This window comes from Marmota flaviventris, chromosome 16 (genome assembly GCF_047511675.1).
Source record: "Marmota flaviventris isolate mMarFla1 chromosome 16, mMarFla1.hap1, whole genome shotgun sequence".
Taxonomy (NCBI): Eukaryota; Metazoa; Chordata; class Mammalia; order Rodentia; family Sciuridae; genus Marmota; species Marmota flaviventris.
In genome coordinates, this window is record NC_092513.1 from 13,061,382 (window position 1) to 13,088,202 (window position 26,821).

At 42.6% G+C, this 26,821-nt stretch overlaps 1 protein-coding gene and 1 long non-coding RNA gene across 3 annotated transcripts in view; one reads left to right on the top strand and one right to left on the bottom strand.

Moving 5' to 3' along the window:
* Bcl2 (BCL2 apoptosis regulator) overlaps positions 1-26,821 on the top strand; it is a 168,444-nt gene that overhangs the window by 39,020 nt on the left and 102,603 nt on the right. The window lies entirely within an intron of this gene.
* Positions 6,214-16,574, bottom strand: LOC139702192 (uncharacterized). 2 transcript variants are annotated; one of them, XR_011704772.1, is made up of 4 exons: positions 16,414-16,574; positions 16,110-16,265; positions 11,644-11,798; positions 6,214-8,392 (listed from the first exon to the last, which is right to left on the bottom strand). It is a non-coding gene; the product is annotated as an uncharacterized lncRNA (long non-coding RNA). The 2 variants fall into 2 exon arrangements; XR_011704771.1 differs by lacking the exon at positions 11,644-11,798 and having other exon boundaries at positions 16,414-16,571.

Here is a 26,821-nt window from a genome sequence, read left to right on the forward strand (position 1 = left end):
TGTCACTAGAGCCATATTCAGGGGAGGCTGGAAAGTCAGGGACGTAGGCCATTTCTGGATTGTGCTGGACCATGTGTGCATTTCAGGTTGTCCAACCTGCATGGACCCTACCCTCTAATGCCACTGCTTCCCCCTAATTATCCTGTGTCTACCAAAGCAGCAGCATGGATGTCCACAATGTCCTTGGGGATGGTTCTGTCCCCCTAGAGAACCACAGCAAGAGCTGATGACTCTTGCAGGAATTTAGGATTTTGTTTTGAGTGCCATGGGAGCCAGGGGACAGTTTGCAGCAGGGAAGGGGAATGACCAGACTTGGGCTTTCAAGGGATTGCTGTCCATAACCGGAATCAAGTGGAGACTGAGGTCTCTGGGTTTCTCAGTGAGAACCAGGCCCCCTGTGTAAGCTGCAGAGGTGCCAGGCTGGCCTCAGACTCCCTCAGAAGTCTGTCTGTCTGCCCCAGAGCCAACTATATCACCTAAAAGGGCAATCCTTGGTCTGTGCCCCACACCCTTAACAAGAGCAGATGTTGACTGACATCTCAAGCAGGTTTCAACCCCCCTTCACAACCCCAGTTTTTACTCCCCTTCCTGTAATAAATAACAGATTCATGCAAAGTGGTTAGAAGCAGTTTTGTAGTTAAACTTCACACTCAGGTTATTTTGCCAGGCAGCCCCCCTTGGAAAGTAAGTTACCCTTCCAACAGCCAGCACCCTGTTGGGTCTGTTGCCGTCGCCCAGGCTTTGCTTTGTGCCTGCAGGCCCTGAGATGGCAGAAGCATTTCCTGTAACTGGAATCCCCCATGCCTGGCCTTCCAGACAATTGATAGATAATTGGATAAATCCTAAACTGGAAACTGCAAACAATAAAGAAAGAAAACTGCATATAATGTAGTACGCAACCCTTCTGAAGCTAGGCAGTTTACATATGAAACTACTTAAGCAAGTCTTGTATTTTTTTGACAATGAAGCTCATTGAGTTGTGAAACTCAGGGCCACTCAAAATGTGCTTAAGAAAAGGATCAGGGTATATAGTGCTTGGCACCAGAATGGAAGCACACATTCCAAGTTCTCTACCACGTGCTCACTGATGGGCTTAGGGGTGCCAAGGAGGACAGTTAGGGTAGGGCCACTTAGTATTTTGCCACTGCTGGGTGCAATATTATTGCTACATGTGTTTGAAGGTCACCTAAGCTTGTTTAGCATGGCCTCAGTAACTCTGTGGTCTTCAGGTCACACAAATCTTGGTAACCAAACTTATTTTCCAATTTCTCTACATAAAAGGATGCCAGAACTACAAATGGCCAATAAGTACTTCCTCTGGGGCCACACCCAAAATCATGAAGGTGAAATCTAATTCTGTCCTTGGTGTGTTGAACATAGTCATAGCAGTGTTGTTCTGTGCAACATGGGTATAGTTGGACTGAGATTTTTCTATTTAAAAAATTACATTTGTGAATTACAAATACCTAGATTCAGCCAAGTCCCTGAAAATTTCTTCCTCTGGAGGAAGGTGGGCCTGGAGGCAGAAATTCCACTGCAGCCTCCAGCTTCAGTGTCTTTGGCTCATAAGTGACAGTTGGAACCAAGCCCAGTGGGTACACCTGTAATCCCAGCTGCTGGGGAGGCTGAGGCAAGAGGATGACAAGTTCCAGGTCAGACTGGGATACGAGTGAGACCCTGTCTCAAAATAATAATAATAATAATGATAATAATAATAATAATTATTATTATTATTATTAAAAGGGCTGGAGATATAGCACCCCTGCAATGGTAGTGCAATCCCAGTACTTGCAAAAAAAAAAAAAGTGAGGAGTAGAAGAAAACTGTGTTGCCCTGTGGTTCTACTGGCTTCAGAAATAAGGGCAGGACAAGTTCAAACAGCGACCTTTGTGCATGTTCAGTGGGGGAAAAGTGTCATTTAAAGGCCAACTCCCATGGTAGATGGGCCTAGAAAGTGTTTACCAGGAGACTTAGAAATCAGCTTCTGAAACTGTTAAGTGTGTTGGAGTGATCCAAATCAGAGGGTAGATAGGAAAAATATCTTCCCTTCCTTCTTAATCTCCAGGGAATTGAGAAATAAGAATCAAACACTCAAGAACGAGGATTGAGGAAGTGGGATGTAAAAATGGCTTCCTAGATTCCTTGTTTGAAAAGGAAGCCTGAATTTCCTAAAGCAGGAAACTCTTCCTTTTTGAGGAATCCGACCTCAGTCGTCTTAGTTTAGCTTTTTTTTTTTTTTTTATGTCTTTACTATTCATTTGCCCTGTGATGCTTACAAAACAAAGAGACAGGAAGCATCTTGATGAAAAAGTTCTCGTGTCGTCATGCTATGTGCAGAAAATAGTGCAGACAGTCGTAACAGAGATGAGCGAGGGGCACAGCTTGGGGGCTGGGCCAGGCTCGGGGGCGGGGTCTGGCAAGGGTGGGGCATAGCCACAAGGGTTGACCCTGAACCTTGGACAGTTGGAGCCTGAAAGAACCTTGGAGTAACCTTATTCAGTGCTACCTCATTTCATAAGTAAAATAAGGTCTAAAGCGTTCAAAGAGACTTCCACAGTTGCACAGCCAATAGGCAGCTGAGCTAGTAGCCCAAGAACAGATCTCTGATGAGGGATTTTCTTCAGAGAGGTTCATATAACTGATACTGAGAGAGTCAAAAGGCACTGAGGGTTTCTTAGGCTATTTTGATTTTTATTTATAATTTAACTTATTTTTGTTAACAAATAATTGTGCATATTTATAGGGTATGATGTGATTTTTTGATCACTCTACATTATAGAAAATTAGATCAAGCTAATTAAAATATCCATCACTTCACCAACTTTTTTTTTTTTTTTTTTTTTTTTTGGCAATGAGAATACTAAAAATCTATCCTTTCTGTAATTTTGAAATGTGCATTATTATAACTGTGGGCACCGTGCAGAATAATAGGTTACTAAACTTACTCCTCTATTCTGAGATTTAGTTCCCTTTGATCAAATCTTCCTGTTGCCTATCCATCCTCCATCCCCACTGCCTCTGGTAATCACCTTTCTAGTCTCTGTTTCTATGAGGTCACCTCACACATATATGTGAAATTATGTAACATTTGTCTTTCTATGTCTGGCTTATTTCACTTGCCATCATATCTTTTAGTTCCATCCATGTTGACAAATGACAATGAATGACAAAATTTCCCTATTTCCAAAGTTGTGTAGCAAGTATTCCATTGTATATATATGTCACAGTATATATCACATTTTATTTTCCATTTGCCCCTATACACTTAGGTTGCTTCCATATCTCAGTTATTGGCTGAATTAAACATGAAAGCACAGATATCTCTTTGACATATGAATTTCAATTTCTTGGGATAAATGCCCCAAAGTGGGATTGCTGGGTCATGTGGTAATTCTCTTTTACATTTTTGAGGAACCTCCGTGTTATTTTTCAGAATGGACTGTACTAGTTTATATTTCTACCAACAGTGTACAAAAGTTTCATTTTCACTAAATCCATGCCAATACTTGTTATTGTTCATCTTTTTTTTAAATAATAGCCATCCTAATGTGTGAAGTGATGTCTCATTATGGTTTTAATTTGCGTTTCCCTGAGATGTTGAACATTTTTTCACATGTCTGTTGGCCATTCATATCTCTTCTTTTGGAAAACATCTGTTCAGATCCGTTGCCTATTTTTTAATTGGGTTATTTGTTGTCTTGCTATTGGGTTGTTTGGATTCCTTATATATTTTGGATATTAGCCTCTTCTCAGATGTATGGTTTGCAAGTATTTATCATGGTCAGTTTACTTTGGTTTGCCTTTGACCTTCACCACCCCATCTGGTAAGCATAAATTGTGGTTGCTAATTGGCTTTCCTTGAAACATTTGTGAAGGACTCTCTTTGAAAGGAGTCAGCAGAGTTTAGAAGGGAGGAACTAACGGTTGCAGTGCATTTCATACCCCTACTCTCAGACTCCTTCCAGAATGGCCTTGGAAGTTCTCAGTAGGCTGACACCAGGCAGAGGCTAGACTTTGATCTGAAAATGTTTGCATGATGCAATTTCATGTGCATGGGGTAATTGGTTTTACTGGAAAGTCTAACCAAGAGAAAGCTTTCTGACTCTGGCATTAGCTCACTCTTCACCTGTCCATGCACCTTATACTTCCTACATTTTTTTCCATATAAAATTTGCAACTTAAGAACTACCTTTTAAAACAAGCGGACTTGATTTTTTATATATAGCATATATCATTATGGAAATGTTGCTGTGCTTCCAAAACCTCCTAAAAGGTTGGGAAGCTTATTTTATTTGATTCCAGTTTTTTCTTGTGCTTTTATATGAGGTTATAAACAAGCCATGATGCAAAGAACCTACCGAGAGATGCACAACAGAAGCAGCCTTAGAAATAGAAATTGAATTTATAGGCAGTGAGATAGGATAATTAGTTTTTATATTTAAAAATATTCTCCATCCAGAGGAGCCTGCTGTCTCGAATAGAGAAAGGAATTAAGTTTGAATCCCAGTACCTCGAATAATTTAGTGGAAACTGTCAGCTTTGTATAAAATATATACATAAATCTGCTGTGTGTGAACACACATAAAACACACATACACACAGTATTATGAATTAAAGTGTGCATTCAAATCCAATAATTATGATTGTACTAATCATTTATACTTATAAAACCTAAAAAACAAAAAAAGAATCTAAAAAGCTAAAGATAATCTGATTGGCCCTCTTCTGCCTTTTATTTTATTTTACTTTTTGGCTCTGAGTAGTTAATTTTCTGAGTCCAAAAAAATCAAACAAACAAAAACTTGCTCTTCGCTGCTTTTCACATAAAAAGCAAAAACTGTATCTGATGTTTACCCTAAGGTTTTTTGATCCGATTCACTACAGAATGTACCTTTAACACACTTTATGTATGTAAAACAAAAAACAAAACAAGAGCGTGTGAAGTGTGTGCTGATGTTAAATACGTGTAAATTCAACATGCCTTCTCTAATGGCAGGTGCCTTCGCCTCTGATCTGAATTGGCAGAAACCAGATCTGGTTTTGGATCTTGAACAGACTTTTTTTTCAGGGTTGCATCATGACTCTTGGGAGGCATCCTGTCTGAAATGTGCTGCCTGCCCAGCTTGGGTCAGTGGGGACAGGGAGAAGGAGTATCGACCAGCCATGCTGAAGTCGCCAACATGTGGAGTCAGTTGCTGGTTCCTTGCTGAGGGTCTGGCCAGTGGAACTGTCATGGCTTGTGGCTTCCTTGTTTCCACAGAGGATGCCTGAGGGAGGGATGAACTTGAAGACAGAGGGAGTGGCCCTGAGCCTGCCACGGCTTTCTCTAGTTTGATTTTGAGCCTGGGGGTGCCGGAAGCAGGACCCTCTCAGTACCTGCTCTGTGGATCATAGGAGGGTTTCATCCACTCGGTGATCTTTATCCCTTTCTCTGGCTCCTGTTCTAAATCTCTTTCAGAGGAAGAAAAAGACATGGTTGTTAAAGCATGAACTTGCAGGTCAGCTTTTCTTACATCAGACTCCAAGATGATGTCCAGTGCCTTTTGTTGAACTGAAATGCTAGATTGGTTTGAAATAACTGAGCCATTCGTTGCCTGGGGATAGGAAATCTTTCTGTGGTCCAAGGGAGGTTGGTTGGTGGGTGTGAGTATGTTTGCATGTTTGCATATGTAGAAAGCGGGATGGCTTTGGGATGGCTTTGCCTTGTGGGGACAACATTGCAAGACCCGCTGCTCCTGAAAGCTGGAGGGAGTTGCCTGGGCGAGTTGGTCCTCACTCCTAGAGCCATTTCCATTCAGGTACAGTTTCCTTCGGCTGCCTGAAGTTTTCAGTGTCAGATCAAGTTTTCTGGTTTGCCATCTGTTCCTTTCCTTTGCTAACTGATCTTTACACAATATGACTCTGTGTTAATTAGACATGTGTCTCTTTGTCATTCATCTGGGGAAGGGGTTAATGATGATTTGTGTGACTTTAATTGGTTTTCCTCCAAACTGTTATATTTAATTTATTATTTTATAAGAACTCCAAGAGATTGGGAAAGAGGAAGAGAGGCTCACTTTGATTCTTCATAGCCCTAATCATATGACTTGAAAAAAAAAAATCTCGGCCTACATGTTTTGGGATTTAAAAAATACAGTCCTTTAAGTTCTTGTTAAAAGGTAATATATATGAGAATGAATTTACTGCTTACCAGTGCACAATTTATTAGTCACATTTGTTGGTCTATATTAATTTATTTTTTAATAAGTAACATGTTTGCAGGGCTTGAAATTCAAAAAAATTCTAAAAGGTATGTAGTGGAGTCTTCTGTCTATTATCCTCAGACATCTTGTTTCCTTTCCCAGAATCTGTATTGTTAGGGTCTTGTGTGTGCATATATTTGTACTTTTGTATACACATATGTACATGCATGGTATACATGTATGGATGTTTATATATACTTTTCCCCTTTCTTTGCAGTGTGGCTAAACATACATGTTGTTTTGCATATGTTATTTAAATACATGTTGGAATTCAGCACATATCAATAAGATAAGAGCATCCTCTTTTTTTTTGGTAAGACCGCACTGATTACTGCTCAGTGAATTGTAACTAGTCCCTTACTGATAGACATTTAGCTGTTCCCAGTTTTTGCCAGGACAAACAATGATGTAGTGAATAGCTTTGTATTACATTATTTTGTATATATCTAGGGAAAAGATCCTAGGAATGGAATGCCGCCACTGAAAGTGAGTACGTTCGTCATTTTGATTGATTCTGTCAAATTGCCCTCAACAGAGGTTAACATTTTATAGTTCTACCAGCAGTATGAATAGTGATCAGCCCTTTTTATATTAGTGAAAATGATAGATGAAATAGCTATCCTAGCTTATAGTTTAATTTGTTCTCTCTCTTATTTTGAGTGAGTTGAATATAATGAGCACTCTGAAGTAAAAAATGATGAATTCTTACAATTGGATCTCTGTGTGTGTGTGTGTGTTTCAAAGATGGAAGCCCATTTGTGCATATCTCCCTCTAATCCTTCAAAGCACTAGGAAATTATATCTGTTTCTAGTAAATTAGATAACTAATTTCTATATAGCTGTGTATTAACAGTAGAGATGCTACCAATGTTAGAAGATACGTAATATTCTTCTTCAGATGATTACCAAAAACATTGCTGAAATCTAATTTCAACTGAAATTATTTTTCAAAATAATGCATTTAAAATTAACTGAATCAGGTTTTGATTTGTAAGGGTACATGATATCTTCTGAGATACAATATTACAAGTCCATGAGACTCTGACATGTTTTGCCATCTACTAAAAGTCTACATATTCTAGAGAAATTACAATTTGACTAACATAGGAAAAATGGTCTTTTCCATAAAAATGACCATTTTCTTCTTGATATTTTTTTTCTTTGTGTTGAGCTTTAGCTGAAAATCCTTGTGGTTATTTTTTTTATTTTTATTATTTCCTTGTATAGCGGTACTAGAGATTGAACCTAGAGGTTTATTTATTTATTATTTAATTATTTATTTTAACAAGATAAGGTTAAGTGGCCCAGGTTGGCCTGGTCCTTGTGATTTTCCTGCTTTTAGCGTCCCTCCTGCCTCAGCCTTCTGAGCGCCTGGGATTACAGGCATGGACTGCTGTGCCCCAGCCTTTGTGGCTATTTTTAGCAACTATAGCTTGAATTCATCTGTGTGATCACATGGCCCCTACCAGAAAGAGAAGTCTGAGGGTCATTACTGGTGTCCGTCTCCTTGTTCATGTTTCTTGCTTGCACCCACAAGTCACATAAACCTTTGTAAGCGGGAAAATACACTGTTGATTTCTTGGCAGAATGAATGCTCTGTCCTATGCCTTAACATACAAGCCTATCACTTACATAGCTAAAGATTGAGTAGCAACTCTGTGGTCCGCTGCCACTGTCTCTCCCCTGTGAGTCCACTCCTATGCCTTCTTCAGGCTGTGAAAAGGCATGGCTTCTTTGGCAAACATGGAATCTGAACACTGAGCATCTGCTACAGTATCATAGCAGGGATTTCCCTTTGGGATGCACATACTTGCCATTTCAACAATTTTGCAGAGAACACAATGATACCATTTCTGGCACCCAGTTAAGAAATCAGTTTCCAAAATTAAATTTCTTTTAATGTCTAATAATAGCTTTGAAGTGTTGTATTAACATCCCTTCCTGAAGCTAAACTCACAAAATTTTAGAGCCAGAAGGAGATTTGGAGATGGTCCAGCAGTTAATCCCACTTTTCTAGGTGAGAGAACTGAAGCTGAGAGGTCAGGGTCACTGCGGTGAGGGAGGAGAAAGCTGGCCTTCTGCAGTTCTGGCTCCAGACCCCACTTGGCAAAATTGCTCCAGAATCTTGCTTACACGTGATTTGTATTTTCCTGGAAGAAAAACATGTATCAATCCTAAGGTCTCTTAGTAAACTTGTTGGTAGCTCAGCCTTAGGTGGGGGTTGGTTTTGCTGAAGACCCCTCAGCAGAGAGAAAACCCCAGAGCGCTCCTTCTGAGAAACAGCTGGACAGCACACCTGGCACAACCCCCTCTCTCGGGAAAGGGCTGGACACCAATCCCCTGTCTGAAAAATAAGGTCTTCAGGATGCTCATGCTGGTGTGGAGATGCACTTACACAACTGTGACCACTTCCTGGTGGCTTCTACTGTGTACAAATAGAGGCACAAACTGGGAAAAATAAAGGCTTTGGCACTGATGGGCTGGGGCTGGTCAGAGCGACCACTTCCCATCAGCATGTCAGGAAACCTCTTGTGAGGACTGTTGTCCTTTTAGGAAGGGGGAAAGCTGCGGGGAGGGGTGGGCAGGACAGAGGGAGGCAGTGGAGGGGAGAAGGAAGGGGCCAGGAGCTGCCTGCTTCGGGTAACACTTCTCCAAAGTGTCTTGCTTGAACCAAATCCTTTAATATTGAAGACGTGCCTGGTACCCCCCAAAGCAGGGTTTCCAGGCCTGGACTTTTATCTGAAATTTAGACCCTGTGGCTAACTGATCACTAGACCCTGTGAGATACTTGACCCTCAGCCCATCTAGGACCATGTCACCATCTCACCCCTCTTCTCACCAGGTCCTTTCTCTGCACTCTTGTCTCAGTTGTGTCACGGATCTCCAGACTGACCAAGTCAGAACTCGGAGTCATCCTTGATTCATCTTCTGCCCACCTCCAGCCCCCACCCAGGTCACCTACCTGGTCCATTCACCTCCTTCATGTCTCCCGACTCCTTCCCTTGTCCTGGCTCACTGCCACCATCTTAATTCACAACCACATCACTTCTTCCCTGAGTTACTGCGACCCTCTCCAGGTGGCCTCTCTCACCCAGACAGTCCTGTAGACTGTGGCCAGAGAGCTCTTTCTAGAAAAGGCAGTCCAATTGTGGAATTCCCCTGCCTAGAAGGCTCCATTGGCTGCCCACCACCTCAGGGAAACTGTTGTGACTGGTCCCTTGCAGGTCAGTAGCCACGACTCTGGCTGTACCCTGCCCTCCCACCTCCACCCCGACAGGCTGCCTGGAACACACCAGGGCATTTCCCACCTCCTGACCTTTGCACATGCTAGTCCCTCTGAGCCATGCGTCCTGCCTCACCTGCTTCCCACTTCTTATCTCATTCTTTCTGAGGTGACCTTAGATGTCACTTTTTAGAGACATCTTCCTTGACCAACACTTATTTAAGAAGCACTTATGCTTGCATTTGTTCACTAGGTACCAGGCACTCATCTAAGGACTTTGCATACATCCATTCATTGGCTCCTCTTAGCCTTGGGAGGAAGGAAGGACGATCATCTCAATTTTATGAATGAACAAACAGACCCTTTCTAAACAGTGAAGCAACCACTTGCCTAAGTTCACACAGCGTTGAGGGCCAGAAGACTCTTTGGCACTTGATTTTGATTTGTAAGTGATAGGTGTGTGTGTGTGTGTGTGTGTGTGTACATATGTGTGTATATATGTTAAGTTTTTTGAGTAGGTAATCTAAGCACATAATATAAATGCAAGAGACTCAAAGAGTACACAGTTCAGCACCAGCAGGTCTCCTTCCTGACCTTGCTCCCCCGCCACCCATCTCTCCCTCAAAGCGCCTACTGTTGCCAGTCCCTTGTGTACCTTCCCAGGGGTGCACACAGATATGCTGTGTCTGCATGAGGTGTTGTTTTCCATTCGTGATGACACACTTCAATTGCCATTTTTAATTTGCTTTGTTTGGTGAGCAGTGTGCCTTGCGGCTTGTTCCATATCAATATATTAAGCGCTTCCTCTTCTCCTTTATGTCTAAATAATAGGCCATCATAGGGATATGCCATAATTTATTTATCAGTGTCCTTTTGTTGGACATTTAGGTTCTTGTCAGAGTTTTGCTAGAACCATCAGTGCAGCAAAAACGGGCTTCCTGACGACGTCATTGTGCACACTTCTGGGTTCACCTGCAGGATAGAATCCTGGGATTGGAATTCAAATCCAAGAGTAAGTCTATTGGTGATTTTGATAGATAGTGCTAGATCATCCTTCCTGGTGGATGCCTTATTTCTTCTCTCATGAGTATTTATGAGAATGTTTCTTTCTGCATAGCCTCATTGTTGTGTATCTATCAAACATTTTGATGTTTGCCATTCTGAGAAGTTTAACCCTCATTTCTCTGGTTCTTTTAAGTATCTTTTGGTGGGTTTATGAACTATTTTGATTTTCTGTTAGCTGACTTTCATTGGGCTTTGTTGGATTTTTTTTCTTGATTTATAGGCATTTCTTATGTTTTTTAAGGAAATTAGCCTTCTCTCTGTGATTCATGTTCTAGATAGTTCTTCTGGTTTGCCATTGTACTTTGCTTATGGTGTTTTTTTCCCAATGCAGGAAATTTTTATTTTCATGTAATCAGATTTATCAGGTTTTTTCTTTTATAGCCTCTAGGATTTGAGTCATGGTTAGACTGACCTTCCCCATGCCTAGACTATAAAATTCTCCTCTGAGTGCATGCCTGTGTCTGTGTGAAGCTGCTGCAAATAGAGAAGTAGTACCATAGTTTAGAAAACAGATCCCAAAGTCAGACTGACCCAGCTGCCCTGGCTCCATCTCTAACTAGTTCTGTAATCTCGGATGAGATTTTAAAACGGGTTAGTAAGTGCTACACCTAGGGTTACGGTCACCACGAAGATCAAATGCGACACCGTGGGGAAGGGCCTCCTGTGCAGTTGTGAGAAATGGGTCTCTCCCTCCCAGCTCATTATAGCTCCCGACTTCTACCTCCTCTGAGGTCCTCTCACTGCGGGGCCTTTCCTCCAGACCCCACTCCCCAGCCGACCTGCTGCAGGGCCCAGTGCTGGCTTTGAGTGCTTGGCTGTTTGTTTTGATTCAAGAGGGAAAGACCCGGGGCTCTGGCTGGAGCCACCTGGAGGGCTGCAGGTGCTTCTCCACGTGCCCCGCAGCTGTGCTCCCACCCCTCCAGGGCCCTGGCGCCTCGGGCATCTCATCCTATCCACGGGTCACTAGTGAGAGTCCCTGATCTTCCCTTTGAGCCCCCCCCCCCCCGTGGCCCCTCCTGCCTCTGCAGCTCTGCTCTGTGGACATTGCTGCCCTGTGGTGCCCCAGGGCCTCAGAGGACGGCCACCTCAACTGGATCCCTTGCTCATTCTGACCTGAAACCACGTTTGCCGTGTGCAGGTGCCCCGTGAGTGTTTTTGCCCAAGTGAGTTGAGAGAAGCAAGGGGTTGGGGCGTGGCACTGGCTGTAGGAGCCGGACGTCACTCCGGTCTGTCATCGTTCTCAGCCGCCTGTCATCGTTCTCAGCCGCCTGTCAAAAGGAATTAAAGTAATATCTTTTTCAAGTGGATAATCACCTTAAAATTTCATATGTGTCAGCTTATGTTAATACTTATTAGTTGCTATGATTTTTTGACTCCTTAAATATGTTTAATATTATGCATGCTCTTCAAAAACATTTGAAGACAAATTTGGAGACAAAGCTGAGAATTTGACCTTCCTGACTTTTATATCTGTTGTTGCCTTCTATCCTCCTTTACCTCTTTAAGTATTTCCTTTGTATATTTTAACAAAGGCGCTCCTTGAAATTTCAGAGGTAGGACATGCTGCTGGTGGTGGGGTGTGTGCACCATCATCTCATATCAATTTTACCACCATCCTGACCATTAATTAAAACAATGCTTGGTGCACAGTGTCACGCTTTATAGGGAGGGTATGTATAATGGTCTCCTGCCTCATCTGAAGTGTGCTTGCTCAGAGACAGGCAGAGAGATTAGGGGGAAAGGCAGAGGACATATTATCAGGAAAAGCTAGAGGAATTAAAGTATTTTACTGTCTAATTAAATTTAACATGTGTCTGCTGTGGGCAGGCTCAGTGATGGGTGAGGCAGGAACCTGCGTGCGGACACTTCTCTTTATCATTTACTACGCTTTGATTTGTAAGGAATCGAAGCAGGGCATCTTCACTCCATTTTATGGATGAGGAAATTGAGTTGAAGGAAAGTGGACTAAATTCACTGATCCCACAGTGCAGTGGGGCCAGGATGAGGTGGGGGAACCTGGATTCCAAGCCTGGCATCTCCATCCATGTTGCACTGCCTTCCAGAACCTTCCTGTTCCATAAAGGGGAGAGGATGAAGGACAGTAATGTGACTGTTTTCAGTGGAAAAGTTGAAAAGTAAGGAGATTAAAAATAAGAGGAAACAAATGGATACCGTGGAGTTTTCTTTCTGCTTGGGGCTTTTGGCTCTTCCTTCTGCAACGCATTTGGATATGGTGGACATTCAAGAGAGGTCACTGTCAGCCATCCTGCTACCCCCACTCCACCTTCATGAAGGAGGTCTCCTTGGGATGAGTAGTAAAGGGGCGCGTGTGCACGTTCCTTTCTGGCCAACAATCCCAGTGAAGGTAAACTATACCAAACTGCCTGGAACCCTGGACCCAAAGGGCTACTTTCTTTTCTTTTCTCTTTCTTTCCTTTTCTTTCTTTTTTTTTTTTTTTTTGCGGTGCTGGTTGGAACCCAGGGCCTTGTGCATGCTAGGCAGGTGCTCTACCCCTGAGCTGCACTCCCAGGCCTCCAAGGAATTTATTTTAAAAAGTGCTTGAGGTTCTCCGGTTCGCATGCTCTGTTACTAGGATGTTCTGTTGCTTTAAAACCTCTCAGGCCTGCTTCCTCCCACCCCATACCACTTCCACAGATCTGGGCACGGGCGGGCGGGCGGACTCGCCATACCCACTGGCTGCCCTGCCCGCAGAGCCCACGGTCGCTCAGAGCCTTGCGTTTTCTTGGGAGGATTTCAGCCCCTCTGTGAAGGATTTCAGCTTTCTCTCCTGTTCCCAGAGGAAGCTTCTTTCCCCCGTCTTGAAATCTTGCTGTATTCCTCAGTGTTTTGGAAACAGAATGTTCAGCGAGAGAATCCTGGCTTTGTGAACACTGGACCACGTCGTTCCCTGGCACAACAATCTCTCCTTTGTGTTAAACATCTGAGAACAGAAGTTCTAAATAACATTTTTATATTCCTGTTGATGTGAGTTTTTTTATTTGGGGACAACAGTTTGGGGCCTGTTCCTCTGTCAAGTTCTGATGTACTGTCCCCTTCTTCAATGACGGGAATGCCACTGACCCATAGCTTGGGACTGTACTTAGGCCAGGGTGGTGGTGAGTGTTCATCTGCCCTCCGGAACTTTCTTGCTGGGTCCCTGCAGGATTCTCTGAGGGCTCTTGTCAGAGTGGGATGGCCGGCTAACAGAGGAGGCACCCCGTCACCGGCCTGGCCTGGAGCTGAGTGGCTGACCTCATCAGCCGCAGCGGGCCAGATGGGCAGACAGACCAAAATAGCCACTGTCCACCTCCTTTCTGGAAGGCAGAGGGCTGCTCCTGAGGTCCAACGAGACCTAATTTGGTCAGAATTCCAGCCCAGGAGGTTAAGCTCTGACCCTGGCACTAGTTCCTTACCTCTGGTTCTGGATTTTCACCAACCACGTTTGCACACCTTGGGAGGTGATCCGCCACACCAGGGCCAATTAATTTGATAGCAAACACCCTCACCGTGAAAGCACTTTCGATTATTTTCCTTTATTTTGTACTTGTACAAAGTACTTGTACTTTGAGTCCAAAGAAAATACGTGGGTGTATTCTCATCTTTAGGCGAACCCCATATTACCAAAATCCAGTTTTGTATGAAAAATAAGACTTCTATTTTTCAAAAACTTTATTACCAAATTCCTTAAATGGCATAGTTAGTCTAATAAAAATACAACTGATTCCCCCCCAAAATGTTTTTATTTCTAAGTTTCAAAGCTATTTCTTTTTCTTATTCATTCAACAAACACAGGTTGAGTTGTTCCACAAGAGGTGAGCTGCCCTGCTCGGGTATCTTGTGGCTAGTGACAGGAGCACTGTGACTCTGGTGTTTTCTCTCGTTGGGTTGGAGAACTTTTTCTTGTTTCCTGTTCCCTCTGTGAATATTTATTTTGTGCTTCCTGTGGGCCAAGCATTGTGCTGCTGTTCTCTGCCTTTTCTGGATGGGGGTGCTTGGGATGGTGTAGTCTTGTGGGGAAGATGAGGTAATACTGGTCGCGTGGCCACCAAGCCGCTGGTCACTGGTGTGGCTGGTCCTTGCTCTTCCAAGCAGGAGCAGCAGCAGAGGCCCAGGGAGCCTCAGGCAATGGGACGGATTAGATTATCTTCTAAGTGAAAGAACATTCTACTCCTCCTATCTAACCTTTCTTTGCAGACTAAAATTGGAACAATCACTCACTCTATGAGCAGACAAATGATAATAAAAAGAAAAAAAAAAATACCCTTTCCAAGGCAGCCTGACCGCACCTGTGAAAGTCAACTGCTTTTGGATAAGATGAAGCCCCTTCAGGGGGAATGGAGGCCTTCTCCAGACCTTAATTGATTTTTGTGTTTATTGTGCACCTTCTAATTCTTGGTAGAGAAGTGATTTGTGGGGCAGAGCACTTTATGTGTTATGGGCGCTGTATTATGTAATGCCATTCTTATCCAAAGATCATTCTGCTTGGTTTTGCCCTTTCTTCTGATCCAGTTCGTGTGTACTAGTCTTTTTCATTTCATTTTCTCTGAGCAGTTATTGTTCCTCTTATTTCTCCCACTTGATCAACTCCCATCCTCTGCCAGGAAAATGGGAGGAGAGGTGGGCACTTTGTCCATTTTTTTTTCTATTTTTAAGATCAATTGGCTGCATGTCTCCCACCACCTTTTTCTGAATGAGCTCATCAGGTAATAAGGATCCTGAGACTGCTCTTTAGGAGCTGGGTTGTGCTTATTCCTCAGGATGGAGGAACTGTCTGCCCTGCTTGTCTGTGATCTATGTCAGCGCCCAGCCCTGCTGGCTAAGGTGAGCCTGGCTCCCACACGGGAGAGCTGATACAGGTGCCCTGCTCTGTAAGAAAGTTCTGTAGACTAGTGCCTACTAAGATATCTTTTGGTAAAACGAGGTCTTGAAGCCTTGAGTTATGTACCTCTTGAGCAATTCACATAGTGAGTTCAGAACTTGGAGATCCAAAGGGTATTGCCATGTTTTCAGTTATGTTGCTAAGGAACTCTGGTAGTTCTAGGAAAGTTCAAACGATCCATGGCTCTGTGTGTGTGTGTGCGCACATGTTGGTGCATGTGTGTAGGTATGGAACAAGAAAAATCAGATCCTTCATGTTCCTGAACTATAGTGAAATGCTTGTGAAGCTTGTTCAATGGTGACCTCAAGGAAAAACACAGATTTTGTTTACAGCAGTGTTCATGCGACCAAGGAAAAAAAAGCAGATGAGAAGTAGCCAGGCATATTCAAAGCACAACTAATATATCAGGTTTCTGGAACATCTGAGTCTAAGGGTTTGGTCTTCCTCACGATATGTTGAGAGGTGATATTTTAAAAGTGAGAAAGGGGAGGAGGCCAGCTGCAGGGGACAGTAACAGAGACAATTAGAAAGCAGATGTGTGTAGCTGAACGTAGCCAGCTTTACACAGGACCACCATGTCTTCTGCATGCCGGGCGGAAGGGAGAGTTCTGTTCAAGGTCACATAGTAAAAATCGAGCCATTTTATTCTCTGTGCAGTAGCAACACAGGCATGCTGCGGGGTTTTGGACTGTGACTTACTTTCTTGTTGGCATGGCTCCCATCTGTCCTGGAAGTCCCTTCCGAGGTGACCTTGCCCCCTGCAACATGGACGCCAGGGAAAACACTGAGTCTAGACGGTAGGCAGGTAAGGTAATCACCTGGATGGCTGGAAGGTGTTCCGAGGGAAAAGGAAGGCTAGAAAGAAAATAAAAGCAAACGGTTTCCCCTTGGGCCATGACTGCAATCAGGATTCTACTGCTGATAAAATGCCACCCCTTTGTTCTGCTTCCTGCATGTTCGTCCATCCGGTAGCCGCGGGGCATTCCATTCAGGTTCCACTCACCTGGCCTTTCCTTGGTGCCAATGAATGGCAAGGTGCTCCCCAGCTGCCAAGCGGAGCTGGGTGCAAACAGACCTCAGCAAAGCCTTCCCACGCCTGTGTTTGTCTTCTGCCTGCTGCCCGGCGCCCTGTGTTGGGGGCTGGGGCCCTTGCTCTAGGTCCCCACGGTCACCAGTAGGCCTGTTCACGTGGGAGGTGACAGCAGTGTTTTGCCACATTACAAGCTGCTGGGTTCAATGTGAGCAGAGGGCATGAGGCTTCTCACAGCCAGGAGAGTCACAGCCTGTACCGCCGGGCAAAGGCGCTGGACCCAGGCCATGCGGGGGACACTTTGAATTTCTTCTTGTGGGTTTGGTAAACATGATGAGCCAACGTTAGCGATGAAGTGCTGTTTTGAGGTTTTCTGATGCAGGCTAACCGAGTTACTGAAATCTTTGCTGGGCACTGTTTGCATTTTTAATCTACAAAGGAAGCCAGTGATGAGCTCTCTCAGTGTTCATTGTAGCTGATGCCTCATCAGCCAAGTCAGTAGGGAAAATCACCCTCATCCATGATACAAACCCACAAAAAGCCCAGAAATCATTTGTGTTTGGTGTTGAAGTGGAGTCAAGAGTGTGAGCACACACACGGGATCAGACGTCATCCTCTTTCAAAGTCCAGGCTGATGCCACCCGCCCCCACCCCCAGCCCAGTTCTGCTCTCCCTGAAGACTGGGACAGTATCTGGGGAACTAGGAGGCGGGGGACAGGTGGAGGAGATGGCCATCAATCATCAGAGTACGTTGACAGCCGTGGAGAGAGCTGTGTTTTGATAATATCACACGGGTAATTTATTTATACTCTTTTAAAGATAAAAGTAACACACACATGTGGTTAAAAAAACCAAAGAGCAAGGAAGGCTGTTAATAAATGTTTCTGTTCCTACTTTGCTCAGCTCCTCCCTTAGGCCCACTTCCCTGAGACAGCACCTTAGTCCCTGCACAGGCTCGTTTGCAGTTCTTTGGGGGATCACCTTCGTATCTCTAAATGATGTGCGTGTATACCATTTGTGCCAGTCCAGGGCTGCTGTAACTCAGTACCGTAAACAGCAGGAATGTATTGTCTATCCTCTGGAGGCTGGGAGTCCAAGATCGGGTATCAGCAGGGTAAGCTCCCTTGGAAGTCCCAGGAAGCGTCCTCCTGCCTCTTCAGTTTCTGGTGTTGGCCATCAATCCTTGGGGTTCCTTGGCTCACCCCATGTCTCTGTCTTCCACTTCTTAGGAGGACTCATTCATAGTGGCCTAGAGCCCACTTGTGACCTCATTGTAATATCCTGGGCAAAGACCCCATTTCCAAATAAAGTCACATTCCCAGGTACCAGGCACTTGATCATGTCTTTTGAGGGGACACTATAAACCCATAGCATCAGTGTTTCTCAGTTTATAAACATGTGACTCTGTTGTCTTCTTTTAAGATAATGAGGGTTCTCTTCCTTATTCAGCCATCTCTTCCCCCAAGCCTCTTCCCTCCATTTGTGTCCCTAACTCAAAGGGCATTGCTTACACTCATGCAAAATCCTCACACCCTCATCTTATATTCTGCTGACCATAGAGAACCTTGCTAAATGACCCGTTAAAACATGAGAACATTAGCTCCTCCACCCTCCTGCCCACCTCCCCCCAGCCTCTGTCAGCCAGGGCCAAGGTGGGTAACACCTGTGTTCTTTTTTTCCTTACCATAATGGCTAATTCTCTGTTCTTTATCCTCTGGTGCAGAATCAATACTTGACTATAGCTTCTACAGAACTGGAACACCAATAGTATTTTCATTCCTTATTGTTATGACCCAAATGTATTGGGTTACCTTGCCTTTTTGCATGCTCTTTGGGTTTTAATTAAAATTCTTAATTCTGCTTGCAGAATGGCAATATAATTTCTGTTTGTATAGTACCTTAGAATCTACATTTCCTTTGATTTTTAGATGGAAGCCTACTTTCCTAGCTCTGAATTTGGGAATTCCATTTATTAGTACATCTTGAAATTCTCTTGAATTACATATTGAAATGATGCGTTGTGTCCTATGAAACATTTGATCACATGGATCTCTGCTCTTTATGAGTTTTTAGCATAAGGTAACTGAGGTAGTACTGACCAAACTTTTGGGTTTCAAAACTCTTTGTTTCCTTTTTCCTTTTTCTATGCAGAAATACTTTTTATTTCTTATGGCTTTTATCGGTGCATTATGACCATACATATTCATATTTCATTGTGACATATTTATGCATGCACATAATGTGATTTGATCAATCTCATTCCCTAGTACCTCTCCTTTCCCTTGCCTCCTCCTTCCCCCTGATCTATTTTCTCTACTCCACTGATCTCTCCTTTCTATTATTGCTTTTTTAGTTGGTGCATTACAATTACATATAAAAGTGGGATTCACAATAAATGGGATGGAATCTTCTTCTCAACAAAGCAAACAATGACATGTTTGCCACCTGCACCTCAGATAGAGCATTAATCTCCAGAATACATAAAGAACTCAAAAAACTTAACATAAAAAACCCCCCAAAACCAAATAACCCAATTAACAAATGGGCTAAGGAACTGAACCCAATACTTCACAGAAGAAGAAATAGAATCCATCAACAAATACATAAAAAAATGTTCAACATCTCTAGCAATTAAAGAAATGCAAATCAAAACTACTCTAATATTTCATCTCATTCCGGTCAGAATGGCAATTATCAAGAATACAAGCAACAATAAATGCTGGCAAGGATGTGGGGAAAAAGTACACTCCTACATTGCTGGTGGGACTGCAATTGGTATAATAACTATGGAAAGCAGTACAGAGATTCCTCAGAAAACTTGGAATGGAACAACCATTTGACCATTCCTCAGCTTATACTCAAAGGAGCTAAAATCAGCATAATGCAGTGATGCAGCCACATCAATGTTTATAGCAGCTCAATTAACAATAGCTGAATTATGGAACCAACCTTGGCTCTCTTCAATAGATGAATGGATAAAGAAAGTATGGTATATGTACACAATGGAATTTTACTCAGCCATAAAAAAGAATGAAATGATGGCATTTGCTGGTAAATGGATGGAGCTGGAAAATATTATGTTAAGTAAAATAAGCCAATCCCAAAGAACAAAAGGCCAAATATTTTCTCTGATATTCAGATGCTAATTCACAATGTTGGGGATTGGGAAGACTAGAGGTACTTTGGATTAAATAGAGGGGAGTGAAATGAGGGGAGGGAGTATGGGGTAGGAAGGATAACAGAATGAACTGGACATTATTACCTCTGTGCATGTATGATTACATGACTAATGTAACTCTACATCATATACAACCAGAAGAATGAGAAGTTATACTCCATTTATGTATGATGTGTCAAAATGCCTTCAACTGTCATGTATAACTAACTATAACAAAAAAAGAGGGATTTGCATATGGAAGTCAGAGAGAGAAAAAAGAAATTTAATGAAACTAGAAGGGAGACCAATAAAGGAGAGGAAGGGGATCACCAGGGAGGGAGGAGGGAAGGGAGGGGGAGTACTGGAGAATAAAATTGACCAAATTATGCTTCTTCCACCCATTTTCTAACTCTAAAGACCAATGCAGAGAGGCTAACTTCTTATTTTGCCAAATTGGGATGTTAATAAACCAGGTATTTTTTTTACTCCTACTGGTAAAATAATATTTAACACAAAATAATGGCAATGACAAAATATTGGAATAAGCTACACGATTTTAAAATAGGATGAAATAAACCCTGAAAAAAACCTGCTTTCCTTATTTTTTCCCATTTGGTGTAAACTGATGAAAACAGTCTGAAGGAGGATCAGCCTTGGTTGGCAGATATGTATTTGATTTTAATAGATGGAGTACATGACTGTTAATTACCCATACCTGTTCTGTGTACAATTAAGTTGATTCCATAGGACCTGGTTTGGAAGACCGGGACAAGGGTAGGCTGATTTGGGTTGATTCACACTATTTTGTGACCTCAAACTCCTAAGTAGACCTGGTACCCTTAACTATATACCCTTAGTGCTGGCCAGCTGAGCCATCTCATAAATTTGTGGTGTTGGGCATGAATCTAAGTGGATACACACAGAGCTGTCACCTTTATAGCAGAACCCTGAGTGAGTCATACTTTAACTCTGTGTTAATTTCTCTTTTCCAAAATATGGTCACCTGTCTGTGCATATGTTACAAAGTCATTTTGTAACTTGAGTTAATAGGACTGGTAAGAAGTAAGCATCCAACCAATACATGATGAAAGCATTTTCAGTCCTCTCTAAACTGAAACAGAATGAGACCACTGATTGTATTTGTCCCATCAAATATATTTGATTAAGGAATCATCAGGTTAAGTTCCTTCTGTCCTTAAAGAACTTGTAGATTGAGACAACACCATTAGTGTTAGTATGTTCACTTGCCACATTCAATTAAATTTAGTTTTTAGAACATGAATGTTTTCAATGTGACATTTTATGAAATCCCCTCAAATAAGAACAAAATTAATTTCCTTTTAGGGGGTAGGGTCAGAAATGTGGGAGTGTGTGTGTGTAGCCAACCACTGAGGATGTATGGTGGCAGTATACAGCACCCTGCCCTTTCCTAGGGCCACATGCTGTGAAACATTCATTAGGTGATCTTCACAACACCTCTGAGAGGTAGATAGACATTGTTTCCCATGGTTTTTTTCACAGGGGAAACCCAGTCAACTGGTTCTTAAACAGTTAGGGTTAAGAAGTGAGTATCCCAAGCGTACCAAGCAACTAACTCAGTTGCAAAGAAAGAAAAGAAATCCAGGCTCTTTAAAGCATGTTACCTTTCGTGGCTGGTAAATGGCATCTCTCCAAGTCCAAATCCTCAACTTTAGGATTTCACACAAGGGCATTTTGGTATTTGAAGACCTGAATGTTCAAATAAATCAGATGTGGTTTTACGAGTTAGAAGTATGGACAGTGGGTCCTGCAAGAGAAATGAGTTAAGATAACAGTTAAGCCCTGGGACATAGGCTGAGCCTGCTAGAGGAGGGAGGGGGCTTTGAAGTATCAAAGTTGGTCTGTTTATCAGAGGTAATGCTTGTACTGAGCTGTCCACGCTGTCACCCCATTTTATTGGAGACTTGTAACATGTATTACAGAGAAGGTCTGGTTAAGAATTCATGGAACTGGAGGGGGTAGCAAGTGGTGTCCTGTACCTGTCTGGCTCCAGTGACTTAACTCGTTTGGACCTCAGCTATGCCATCAGTAAAGGGAGACAATGATGCCAACTGCCAGGCCCTTCCCTTGCAGTGTTTGTCTTCCAAAGGCCCTTAATGGGAATGGGGCTTGCAGTCAGAGACTCTGTTAGATCCATCCAAGGTCCCAGTCTGCGGGTTCTGTACAATCCACAGGCCAGATCTAGGCCCATGTTTTGCAGGTTTGCATCCATGCTTTTCTAAGTTTCCTCTCTGCCCACAGTCCATACGACCTTTGGAAGGCCTCATGCTCTGGCTTTATGTTCTCCTCAGATGGTTTTGTGGAGATCCAGGGAGTGCACTCCCCGTTTGCTGCCAGGAGGGTGCCTTTGACCACCCACAGGAAGATCTGATCTTCATTTCAGTTGAAACCTAATCCTCAGAGTGAAGAGTGAGGGCAGGACTGCTACATCTGGCATCTTTTTCATAATCCATATTTTGAATACATGTATTAATTTATAATACAAACATTTGGCACTTCAAATAACATTGGGCTATTAAAAACTGGCCTTGATAATCATGACCCCAATTAAGAAGCGCACTCTTCAAAGGAAGATGGGTGCCGTCTAAGCACGCTCTCGCTTTGGTACAGTCATGTTGCACATGGCCATTGTTAAAAGCAGAAAAGCCACCAGGCAGGCATCCCTTTATCTCCCAAGCAAACATTCTCCGTAGTGGTGAGTTTGTTGTACATAAAAGGAAGCTTTCTCTGGTGCGGAAGCTTTCCAAACAAATTTCGACTCCTGAAAGTCAAGACTGAAGAAAGAATAATTTGAGCAAGCTTTCAGTGGGTGGAAGATAAACACTAACTTTATGTGCATGTCAAGAACGTAAAAGACACAGGTGGGAAATGATCCTCCTCGATAAGAGAGGACTGCTTAGTGGATGGAAAGAAAGAAAGCACAGAGCCGTTTTTGGCATTGGAACTGTGCAAGTCCAGAATTTCTTTTCTTTTTTTTTTCTTTCTGGTTAACTGCTCATAGCCACAAGTATGTATATTATTTCCTTCTTGCCCACAATTTACTGAGAATCATCTTTCTAATATACTGGGGAATCCCAAATAAAAATCTTGTTTTTCTAAAAACAGACAAGTCTTTTAACTCTAGCAATTAAATTATTCATATCTAGATCATAACAGAAATAAGCAAATTCCTAGAATAGCAGTCTCTCATGTCCATCTCAAGGAGCACACCCCACCCCACCCTCGTGTGTACTGTAAATGGCTTAGGGTGTTAGGGCAGGAGCTTTGCACTGATCACTGGTGTTTGCAAACAGGATTCAGAAACTTTGGAGGTCTCTCTGGTGACTGGGTTGTGCCATGTAGGTAGTGGTAGGATTACAGAATATTTTAACCCTTTCTGCATGTTGCAATATAGTCTTATTTTAGAAATGACTTCTAATTGCTCCGAATACACTTCTTATCAGCCAGCTTCACAGTTGGTCAGGGTGGTGTCGGCTGTTGGTATGGACTCAAGCCAACTTCCTGGATTCGAAACCCCAGCTCTGCCTTCTTCTACCCAAGGTCTTCTTCCTGGCTCCTTTTCCTCATTTGCAAAGTGTCAAGTAAACAACACCTTCCTCTTAGGGTCCTTGTGAGCTTTGAGGGAACGAATGTGAGCCAAGTGCTTAGAATGGCACCTGGTGCATAATAAATGCTGCATACGTGGGAGGTGCATAATGAGGAGACAAACCCACACTGTGTGCATCCTCGGGATAATTTTAGTTACCATTAAAATATGTTTTTGTTTTTAGAGTCGGTTTCTGTTGTCTGTGTGTTCACTTAAATCAGGTCTGAAACAGCAGATGCTCGGCAGCCATTCATTTTGCCCATTCTTCCTCCTGCCTTTCTGCCTGCTGCCTCTTATAACCCTGATCCAGATCTGATGCATTTATCTGTACACCATTCTCCTGGGCGGAACTGGTGCAGGACCGACCCTAACACACTGGCTTGAATACGGAGGAAGTAAAAAATGCTATTTTTTTTTAATAAGAGCACCCCCCCTAAGACATGAGGGCATATGCAGAAAGTGAATAAATGAAGGGAGTTTGGAATGTTAATAAGAAAAGAAAGTGCTGACTTTCAATTTGCTTTCAATTAACTTAAAGCAAATCTTCTGCCAGATAAGCCATGACATAAATATGCAAGATTCAACAAGTTCTGTTTCTTTGTAAATATTCACCCCTTCATCATTTCTAATACTCTTAATGAATAAAAATCTCATTGATGTCTTTTTTTTCTTTTAAGATAGCAAGAAGATTAGCATTTTATGTTTTGAGGAGCAAAAGATCAGTAGAGACATAAAGACACGAAGTCTTGTAACTTGTTTTGGTTTTATTTTCTAGATCGTAAATCTAATGCTAAAGTTCATTACTTACGACTGACTGAAAATTGTGCCTTGACAGTCAAATATAAAATACCTTTCTTAAAACATTTTTCCCCATAAGCTTATACAGTTAGCATTGTCTTTTAAATATTAAAATTAAAAATCTCCCCCTCCACCAATATTGAGACTTCATGGTATCCATAAGCCTGGATATTCCATGTTATTTACTGTAATGAGCAACATAAATTCTTCCTTGCCAGTATTTTACTTATTTTGATTATTTGTAGATTTTTTTTATTACCATTATTATTTGCTCATTGGCTTTTTGTTGTTGTTTTAAATACTTTGCTTGGACTTTTGGACCCCAGGTTTGCATTAGAAATTCTCCAAAAGACAGTAATTTCATAAATAGTATTCAAAATACCTAAAAAGTAAAGAGGTTTGAATTTTCAAGTGAGCTTGATTATGGAAGGATGGAGATAAAAAAGAATATTCAATTACCAGTTATCCCTGCAGAAAGTTCCCATTCCCCATGAGGATCATGGCACTTTGGAATAGCACATTTTGTGGATGAAATGAAAATGTCCTGCCCCTACGACCACCTCCACCAACAGCACCCTACTCACTGGGCTTCTGCCCATTCATGATTTCATGAAAAATAGCCAAAATGTATTAACATTTTGCCCAATTGTTAATTGGTCATGCAAAATTTTGTAGACATACTATTTGTAATGCTCAGCCATACCATAACTTAGTTCTTATTATTTTTTTAACGTGATTCATTTTTCATGAGTGGTGAAAATTCATCCTCTTCCCCATATTCACAAATGAGAGAATATTTTGATCTTCCTTGTGGTAGTGATAATGCAGCGCCACCAAAGTTCAGATATGCAAATTCCTGATTTAATATCTAGTTCAGCATGATTTGATCAAGAGCTGCTTTGTTGAGCAGGAGTATGATAGGCTAGCAGGAGTATCAGTTTTGGAGTCAAAGTGTTCTTGGTTCAGATCCTAGTGAGCTTACTTGTTTAGTGGGTGGTTTTGAGTTTCCTGGTCTGTAAAATACCTCCCCCACAGGGTTGTTGAAGAGCTGAGTGGCAGATGTGCGTACAAGTGTTGGGTGTTTGCTGGGTGCTTCGTAAGCGTTGGCTTCCCTTTCTTCTCCTCTGGGGGCCACTGCTGTAACCCCTGTCCACAGAGGGGACAGGAGGCGGAGAGGAGTCACTCAAAACCACTCCGTCCTTAATGAGTCAAACACATCGTGTTGTGATATCATAGGCCAATCCCTTCACTGTGGGGGACTCTGTTAACTCCTGTGTTAAATTTGGGGTTGACCTTTAATGTATGACTAAACAGTCACAAAAGATCACTTGAGCCCTGACCTTCTGGGAATCTATGATATTGTGAAGCCAAGGGTTCAAGAATAGGAGACGAACAATAGAGTGTTAGGTGGGTAGTAGCTACCACAGTATGTGTGTGTGCATAATATAATACAACATAATATACATACTGTATTCTTACATACACATTCTTATATATATTCACAGTATATTTGTAGATTATATATATTCCTTCATAAAGGAAGAATCTGCTGAACTTAGTGACACATTAGATTAGATGTGATTAGACACAAATTAGAAACCCTTCTAAGGTGGCCTTCCCCAGGATGCCCTCTAAAAATACTAGTTCCTGGGAAGGATAGGAGGTGTTCATTGACAAGCATTTCTGAAGACCACGGGGGAAGTGGCTTCTTTCTTGTGGCACCTGGCAGAATCCTTACTCCACCCCTGTGCATTGTGATTCCCAAACTGAGGAATGTAGTAATAATTGTATGAAGCATTTCCAAAATTAATTTCGTCTTGGAATCACAGTTATTTTGTACCCAGGTAGCATCTTGCAGGCCCAGTGCTTCACAGGAAAGACTTTGCAAAATGCCACCCTGCTGTTTGAAACCAGGAGTATGGTAGAGTATGGGTGTCATTGACTCCACTAATGAATACGCTGAGCCTCAACCACTGGCAGTGTCCGGGGGAGGCCAGAGGTGGATAAAATCTCATCTTTGCAGAAAGTCTTGCAACATACCCCAAGTGTGTCATTGTCCTGCAGCTAAGAGCTAGCATGCTTTGGGGGCAACAGGATCCTACCAGATTGTTGATTCAGAATCAGTTGAGACAATATCCTGAGAGAGCCAGCCCTGGTTTCTGCCTTGGATGTGTTTAATTCTTGTTTCTCTGATAAAGCTCTGACAATTAGCATCCTGTTCACCTCAGAGAACTTCTGTAGATAAAACAAACCTCAGGTGGCTGGCGTTAAACTAGTGGGAAGTTTCTCTGGAGTACGCAGCCTTCCGACTTCCACATCTACACTTGGATTTAAAATCAAAATAGAACCTGAGGGAGGAGCCTGAGAAACGGAACTATGGGCACAGGCAACCCCCCTTTTTTATGAGGGAAGGGGTATCCCAGTGTTGGTTGAAACAGATGGCATAATCTGTATCTTTATTTCTTATTGATAAAATACAGACAGGAGGCCCGATGGCCTTTCCCCTGGCTACTCTGCTCTGTGGGCTATTTCACCACTGGATTTTCCTGCCTGTGGGGCCTTTGGAAACATTTTGGCAGGTTGAGCAGTTATTTTGCTCATGTTGTGAGTAGCATTTCTCTGACCTTTTGTTATTTACTGAAACAGTCCAGCCTGTTTTCTTTTAAGAGAAGCGTGAAGTGAAGGGGGGTCACTCAGCACATGCTGACTTTGGTATCAGAAGACTAACTTTTGGGCGGCTTGGCTCCACGTATACTTTTAAAGCTGAGGGGTCACTGGCCTCCTTGTTTCTTATTCTTGTG